Source organism: Prinia subflava, chromosome 5, assembly GCF_021018805.1.
Source record: "Prinia subflava isolate CZ2003 ecotype Zambia chromosome 5, Cam_Psub_1.2, whole genome shotgun sequence".
Taxonomy (NCBI): domain Eukaryota; kingdom Metazoa; phylum Chordata; class Aves; order Passeriformes; family Cisticolidae; genus Prinia; species Prinia subflava.
In genome coordinates, this window is record NC_086251.1 from 10,138,045 (window position 1) to 10,145,448 (window position 7,404).

Here is a 7,404-nt window from a genome sequence, read left to right on the forward strand (position 1 = left end):
TCTGCTGTGTTTTTAGTTATCACGACTTAGGTACATAGAATGAGGTTTGTATCCATCAGAACTAGGCTTGCTTTCCCAGACTGGGGTTTAGACATCACAGCGTATCCTTTTAACCCTGCCACTGTTGGAATAGCTTTTGCTCCTGTACAATCTTACATGCAGTTGCATTGTTTCATCCCATTTAATCTATTTCCTCAACATATAGTTAATTTAAATATATATATTAAATTATGTGGGCGCAGCATCTGGTGCTGAAATGCATTTCTTGGTACTGAAGTGATTTTAAATAGCCCGTCTCTTTATATCAGCTCCTTCACGGTTCCTGTGGTGAGTTTACAGTTGTGGGCAGCAGCAGAAATCTCCTGTGAAGAGCCAGTGAAAATCAGTTCCACAGCAGGAATGTGGACAACTAATCCATTCAAAGCTCTGACCAGGCAGTGACCAGCTTAAATCATATATTTTTAAACATAATAATCTCATATTTTATTGAATGCAATAAATTTGCACATTTGCCAAGTTGCAAGTTAATACATATTATTTTCTTCCATATGTTTAAGAGTTCTACTACTACTAAGTGGCTTTTACAAAAATAGCAGAAAATATGTTGAAATAGTTTGTACTTTGAACATTTTAAGGATTAATTTCAGAAACCACTGCAAATGTTTTCTGTGTTACAGAAGGACTAAGTGAATGGGATCCCTGAAAATTTTCAGGAGAGCACAGATCTGTCAGGGACTCGAATTTTTTCAGTGTTGTTTCATGTTTAAATTACTTGAGGAAAAATGCACCTGTGGGAGATGGTTTAGAGGACCCTTATTACTGAAATTTACATACTCTTTTTCCCAAAACTTCTCATTTTTATAATTAAAAAAAGTTTCTTATACTTGAGTAAAGATCTTTGCTTTTGAAAAACAATTATTGATGCAGAAGTAGATTGGGTGTGATTTCAAGTATAAAGGAAAAAGTGACGTATCTTTATAGTTGAAATCAGATGTGGGAGTTTCTATAATATGGAGTGAAAATGAGTCAAAATCACGAGTCAAAGTGAGAATATGTGCCTTGATTTGTAGAAATTTTTCACAGTCCAACCTGAGCGTTCAGAAGTCATGAGTCAGTTACTGAAGTGTAATTAATGAGACAATGGAAGAGTACACATGATTTGGCTCCTATACCAGTGATATGCTCAAAACAGTGAGCTTCTATGAAAGAGATAAGAAGTATAAATCCTTTTGTATTCCACCAAGTGTCAACAGCCATCTGGTTTTTGGCCAACAAACCCTGGAAGGCAACTACAACAAATGTATGGTTCACATACTTGCCAAAGGATTTTACAATATTATTAATTTAATTTCCAAGTAGCTGAATATTTTAGACCTGACACATAGTATTCAGCCCTAAGTATACCCACAAATATTATTATCATAGATGAAAGCTACTTTCAAGAGAACAGAAGGTTTCCTAGTTTATTCTGAGAAGATATGAGACCAAAGCAAAATCACTCCTCCATTTTAAGAAAGACCAATAATCAAGTCTTCTAGATAAAATAATAGATGAGATGTTTCTCATTTTATTTTTCAGTTGAAAATCTAAAGATTGACCTTTTGGTCACATGAGAGTGAAAGAAATGTGAATTCTATTTCTTGGTTGTTTAATTACATAAAACATAAAGCATGGACATGTATTCTGTGTGAATGGTGTTCCCATTTCTACAGTACTTGCAGTCAAGGGGTAAAAATGAGTATATATCTATTAGACTCTGTTGTTATTTGTCAGAAATTATTATAACAAGAAGAGTACAGCGCAATTACAGTCATATCAAATTGGAAGGATTAAGAGTGCTGATTCCCAAGCTGATATTTACAGATAACTGGTGATACAATATGAAGATCCTAACCAAAATCCCTAAGGATGAGGCCCAGAAGGAGCAACTGTCTGCACAAAATGGGAACCAGTGAGAGAGTTTGCAATTAACTTTAGCTTCTTGGCAGATAATGAAGTTTCATACATTTTTTATTAGGAATTATTAATCCAAACATAAATGTCTATCAGAAATCACTCTGCTATTAATTTTCATTTTCTTCTAATTTAAATTGTTGTCATCCCATGGAACAGCACAATTTCATGCAATTTTGATGATGAATGACATCCCAACAGTAGGAAAATACTCAGGGTGCTACTTGAAATCAATTCTGGCTTGGGGCTGAGAATTCCTTGTGATGTTTAATAATGCTTATATCTGGAGAAATTGTGATCCTCTAACAAATCATTTATAAATGGAAAAAGAAGGCTGAAGTGATCATAAATATTAACGGCAAAACCCCTTACAATGCATTGTATTTTATTCTTTAGACATATGGTGTTCAGCATGGAGAGACGAAAATAAGACTTCATTTTCCACTAGAAAGTGATCCCTTTTCATTGCTTTAATATGAAAATGGAAAGCATCCTAGGGACAGTTAAGTATTTAAGGATTTTTTGGGGAAAAAAAGCAACAAGCCAGAGATGATAGATTTTGTCCAGCTTCAGATTTTTCCATCTTCCATAGAAGTCATTTTTTCATACAAGATGACCTAGGAAAGAGGACTTGGTCTGATAGTCATGTATAGGCAAGTGATGATAACTGCAAATTAGCACATTCATCTTTTTTTTTCTTCTTCTTATGTGTTGCAGAGGTGGTCGCTTTAGCTTTTCAGAATATATTCACCTTATTTTCCTTGGTTTAGTTGGTAGAGTCCATTTTCTTCCCAGTAGCTGGTATGGTGTTGTGTTTTGAATTCAGTATGAGAATTCATACCACGTTGATACCACGCTGATGTTTTGGTTGTTGCTAAGTAGGGCTGACCCTAAATCCAGGACTTTTCAGTGTCCCATGCCCTGCCAGTGAGCAGGTGCACAAGAAGCTGGGAGGGAGCATGGCTGGGACAGGTGACCTGAACTGGCCAAAGGGATTTCTGTCCATAGAAGGTCACAACCAGTGCAGAAACTGGGAGGAGTTGGCCTGGGGGAAAGTCACTGCTTGGGGACAGGCTGAACGCTGGTCACTGCACTGTGAGCAATGGCATTGTGCATCACTTGTTCCTCTTGCACTTCACCCCTTTCTCTCTAACATTTTCAATACAACAATAATTATAATAATAATCTTATTAGACTGTATGTCATTTATTAAATGGTCCTCATCTCTATTGATGAGTTTTTCTTTTTCTTCTGATTGCCCTCACCATCCCATGGAAGGGAGGAGAAGCTGTGTGCAAGTGACTGCATGGTAGTTTGTTGCTGACTGATGTTAAACCACAATTCTTACTTAAAACTAAAATAAGCTCTATAGCAATTATAAAAGTGTATACAAAAATGCAAAGTAGAAGGAATTAAGTCAAGAATGAGAAAGGTAAAGCACAATTTCTTTTCTGTTTGTAAATTATGATGTGTGCTTTTCCCAAAATGTTCATAATCATTAGAACTTAATTACAGGAAAAATAGTTATAAATTGGATCAAACTATTGCAGAATTGATGCAAATTCCAACAGCCGAGCTGTATTTCTTAGTGAGCCAGTCCAAGGTCAGCTCTAGGATATATATATAAGGACAAACTAGCAGTTCACCAAATTTCAAAACTATTATTCGGAATTTCCAAACATTTTGCTGCTAGGCATTCTACAATATATATTTTTAAGATCAATAGCTCAGTTAATGAAATTAAACACTTTTTTGAGACCATTACCAGGAATTGCTTAGAAAGTGTTTATATGTATATTTGTGTTCAGTTAGTTAACAAAGAAAAGCCTAAGGATGCAGGAAGTGCACGTCTCATGGTGCACACCAGGAGTTCTCATCCATTTGAATCCAAGGGAAAGGGCTCAGCATGGATATTTTCTCCTAGAACAAAGCTGGACCAATTGATGCAACTCTAACAACTATAATTTTCTCTATTCCTTTTAGAGAAGAAAGTTTCAAAGTAATAATGATATTTAATTGTAAAATATATCTACTGTTTACAGAAAATACTGTACTACCTACATCATGGTATTATCAAAGTGTTTCCTTCAACTTTTCATTTATTTTACTCTAAAATACCTATTGTGAACAAGAACCTTGTGGTCATGACATTTAGGTGAGCGAATGATGACCATTTTTCCCTTGGAGCTGCATCTCTAGGAGGAAATGTGTGAGTCGCAGCAGCCCTCATGTTAGGGATAGAAATAAGCTGAGACACACAGTCTCATTTATCAGCATGAAAAGGGTCCCAGTTTATTCTTTGCAACTCAGCCATCCTGACTCCAACTACAGAAAACTCCCACTGCAGGCTTCCCTCGCAGACTAAGACTGCAAGCTTTTCCTGATAGACTCAGATTGCAAACTACAGGAAGAGACTCCAACCCAGGCTGACCTCACAGCAGCAAGTCTCTCTCCCTTTTTGCTCATTCTTCTGGATCATTCCCTCAGTTCCTCCTTCCTCAGAATCGTCCCCTGACCAGCCAACCCACCTTTTTATCACATTGATCCTTACTGCATATAGCTGTGCCTTATGAGGGGAGAGGCTGTTTATGGTAATTAACACAGCTCTGACCCATCAGGGGCAAGATCACCTGTAATCCCTTCTCCTACACATATGCATATGGCTTATCAATGAAGATGAGTCACCTTAGAAATTTATTTCATCATTAACAAGGACAGATCTATTTGCTGCTGTGCTAGCCAAAATCAGAGATATTCTTAAAATATCTCAGTACCTAGATGACTTGTCATTTTATCATAGTTGGAGGATTTTGTTTCTGAGGAACAGCAAAGCCTTTGCTGAATTTAGAGCTCAGTAGGAGCAATGAGCAAGGGCTGCCAGGAGATGCTTTTGATCAGTTTCTGATCTCTATGACAGGCAGTGATTCCCCAGCAGGATCTTTGTTTCCAGCTCCAGGCTTTAATCATGGCTATATCTATCATGCCAAGACTACCCCAAAGTTCTGTCTAAAGCTCAGACCAGACCCCTCAAGTGTTCTATGGCTTCTGCTCCTGACAGAGGCACCCATATCACATACCGTGACACTGTGGATGATGATGGATAGCCTTCAGATAGCAATTTTTTAATTTGACCTAGATACTGTAGATCTGTGTCACATTTTAATTAGTGTGAATTAGTCACCGATTCTACAAATCACTGGCATTAAGCTTGTAGACAGCCTTGTGTGTGCTAGTAATCCCTTTGAAACCAATTTTCAATACCCACAGGTCTCGAGAGTGTAACTATTTGCTTTATGGAAGTCTTAGTGGTTCAGGCAGTTTGCACTTATCAGCATCTCTTTTCCAAAGCAAAATGTAAACCTCAGAGTCACAAATTCTGAACAAGGCCACTGGGTCAAAACTGAGGCAGTAGCAGGAGATTTCACCTCACATTTTAGCCAAGACTCAAGTCACTGGAGATGTTCTGTCAGAAGGGTTACCAAGCAGCACAAACATCTCTCTCCCACAAGCAGCTATCAAGGCACACATCTCTTAATGGAATTATCTCAAGTTCTGGGCCCAGATCTTCAGACAACTACAAAAAAAGCTTTCCTTTGACTCCTTGTTATTCACTTAATTTATGTCCTCAGGGCAGAACTTTGTTGTATTATATGTGACTTTACAGATGGGGATAGAATTTAATTAAAATGTATTAAAGTAGGGTAAGTGATACTAATAGGAAAAGAAAAATATTAAATGAACAAATATGTCAGAGATTGAAGTTTGTTGACTAAAAGAAGGTGGAATATTTCACCAAAAAAGGTAAAAGAAGTATGTAAGATGACATGTAGGAATTCTAGAATTATGAGCATTTTATTTATTGAAGTAAGAATTAATAAATCACACAAGACAGCACAGATACTGCTGATGATGGCTGTAAATAAAACTGGATATTTTTTAAGAGTCAAACAGTGTAAGAGAATTAAAAATAATTTTTAAAGACTGATGGTACATGTCATTCACCAGCCATTCTATTTCTTCTGTATAATTATTCTAATAATTTAGTTTTACTATTTTGTGGTTTTTTGCGGGAAGAGGAAGACAACAAATAGAGTGTGCTCCTCGTTTCAGAATGGTTTCAGTCCTGATTAACAATTTTTAACCTTAACCCAATATTTCACAGCATAGTATTTAAAAACTGGTCTATCTTTCACATTTGAGAGGGATTTTGGTGTACAGCTGTGTTCCTACCCAAGCCAGGAAGAGAGGTGTTGCATGTTAAATTTCTGCAGAGTTTGACGGCAATGACAAGCAACTGGAGATTGAAGATAACCTGAAGAGACCTGTCTGATACATATCTTCATTTCAGGTTGGTTGTGGGAAAATGGATTCTTTACTTTCAAGGAAAGAAAATGTTTCGTTTTGTGTCCATAGTAACCATCCATAAATGAGATACCTGCAGATCAGCATTAGACAAAGTCACATTGAGGCAAAGTTAAACCACACATCCCTTAATGTTTGGGAAATGAAATTCAGCCCCATGTCCAAGGAATATTGTGTCTGCTCTTACAAGGTCTACATGACTGGAATCCAAAGCCGAATGTTTAGTCTGCAAGTACTTTTACTAAGTAACAAAATTTTGTGGTAAAACATAGCAGGTTTTGTGATAAAGTGGGTTTCTACTCATCTGGCTTGGAAGCAGGTATTTGTTTTCATTAAGGTTGTTAAGAAAGGGTTGTTTTTGTTCATCTTACTATGTTGTTCAAACACTTGTGGCGTTCAGTCCAGACAGTCACCATCAGAAACAGCTGAAAAGTTTGCCCATAATACAGTCTAGTTACAGCAGAATAAGTGATAAATTCAGTACCACTAGTGATTGATTATCTGCAGACTGTTGATAGCCCCTCAATTCCTTCTGTGCTCTGAAGATTCTCTGTGGTTTCATTCTGACAGCAAAAGGAGCAGGGTTGCCAGTGCCCTTTAGCTGGCACCGCAGGATCACACAGATGCCTTCTTCAGAAAAAAAGAAAATAATGGAGATACATGGAGAAATCTTGCTAAGTGGGCAGATGATATTCGTGTAAATGTAACTCAGCTTTACAATGTCCATCTACTTGTATTGAAAATCACCAATAAATCTTTGATGATATTTGCTCTATACTAGAACAGCAGGGCTTTTTGTTCACCTAACTTAAGCTATTTACTCTCTGCTCAGAATGGTTATTTTCCTTGTCTAGTAAAATATTTGACAGATAAATAAAATTCTACCTGTCAAATAGTCCAACTCATGAATAATTTTCACCTCAAAGGTGATCATATAGCAAACTTCCAAAATTGCCAGTGTGATTATGTGAAGCAGGGGGGAAATGGAGTAATTTGTTGTTTGGGGTTTAGTTTCCTTGCAGTTCCACTGTCAGCAGTGAATAAATGCTTCAAAAGCTGAAAGTGTGCACATCACTTTATGAGATTTCA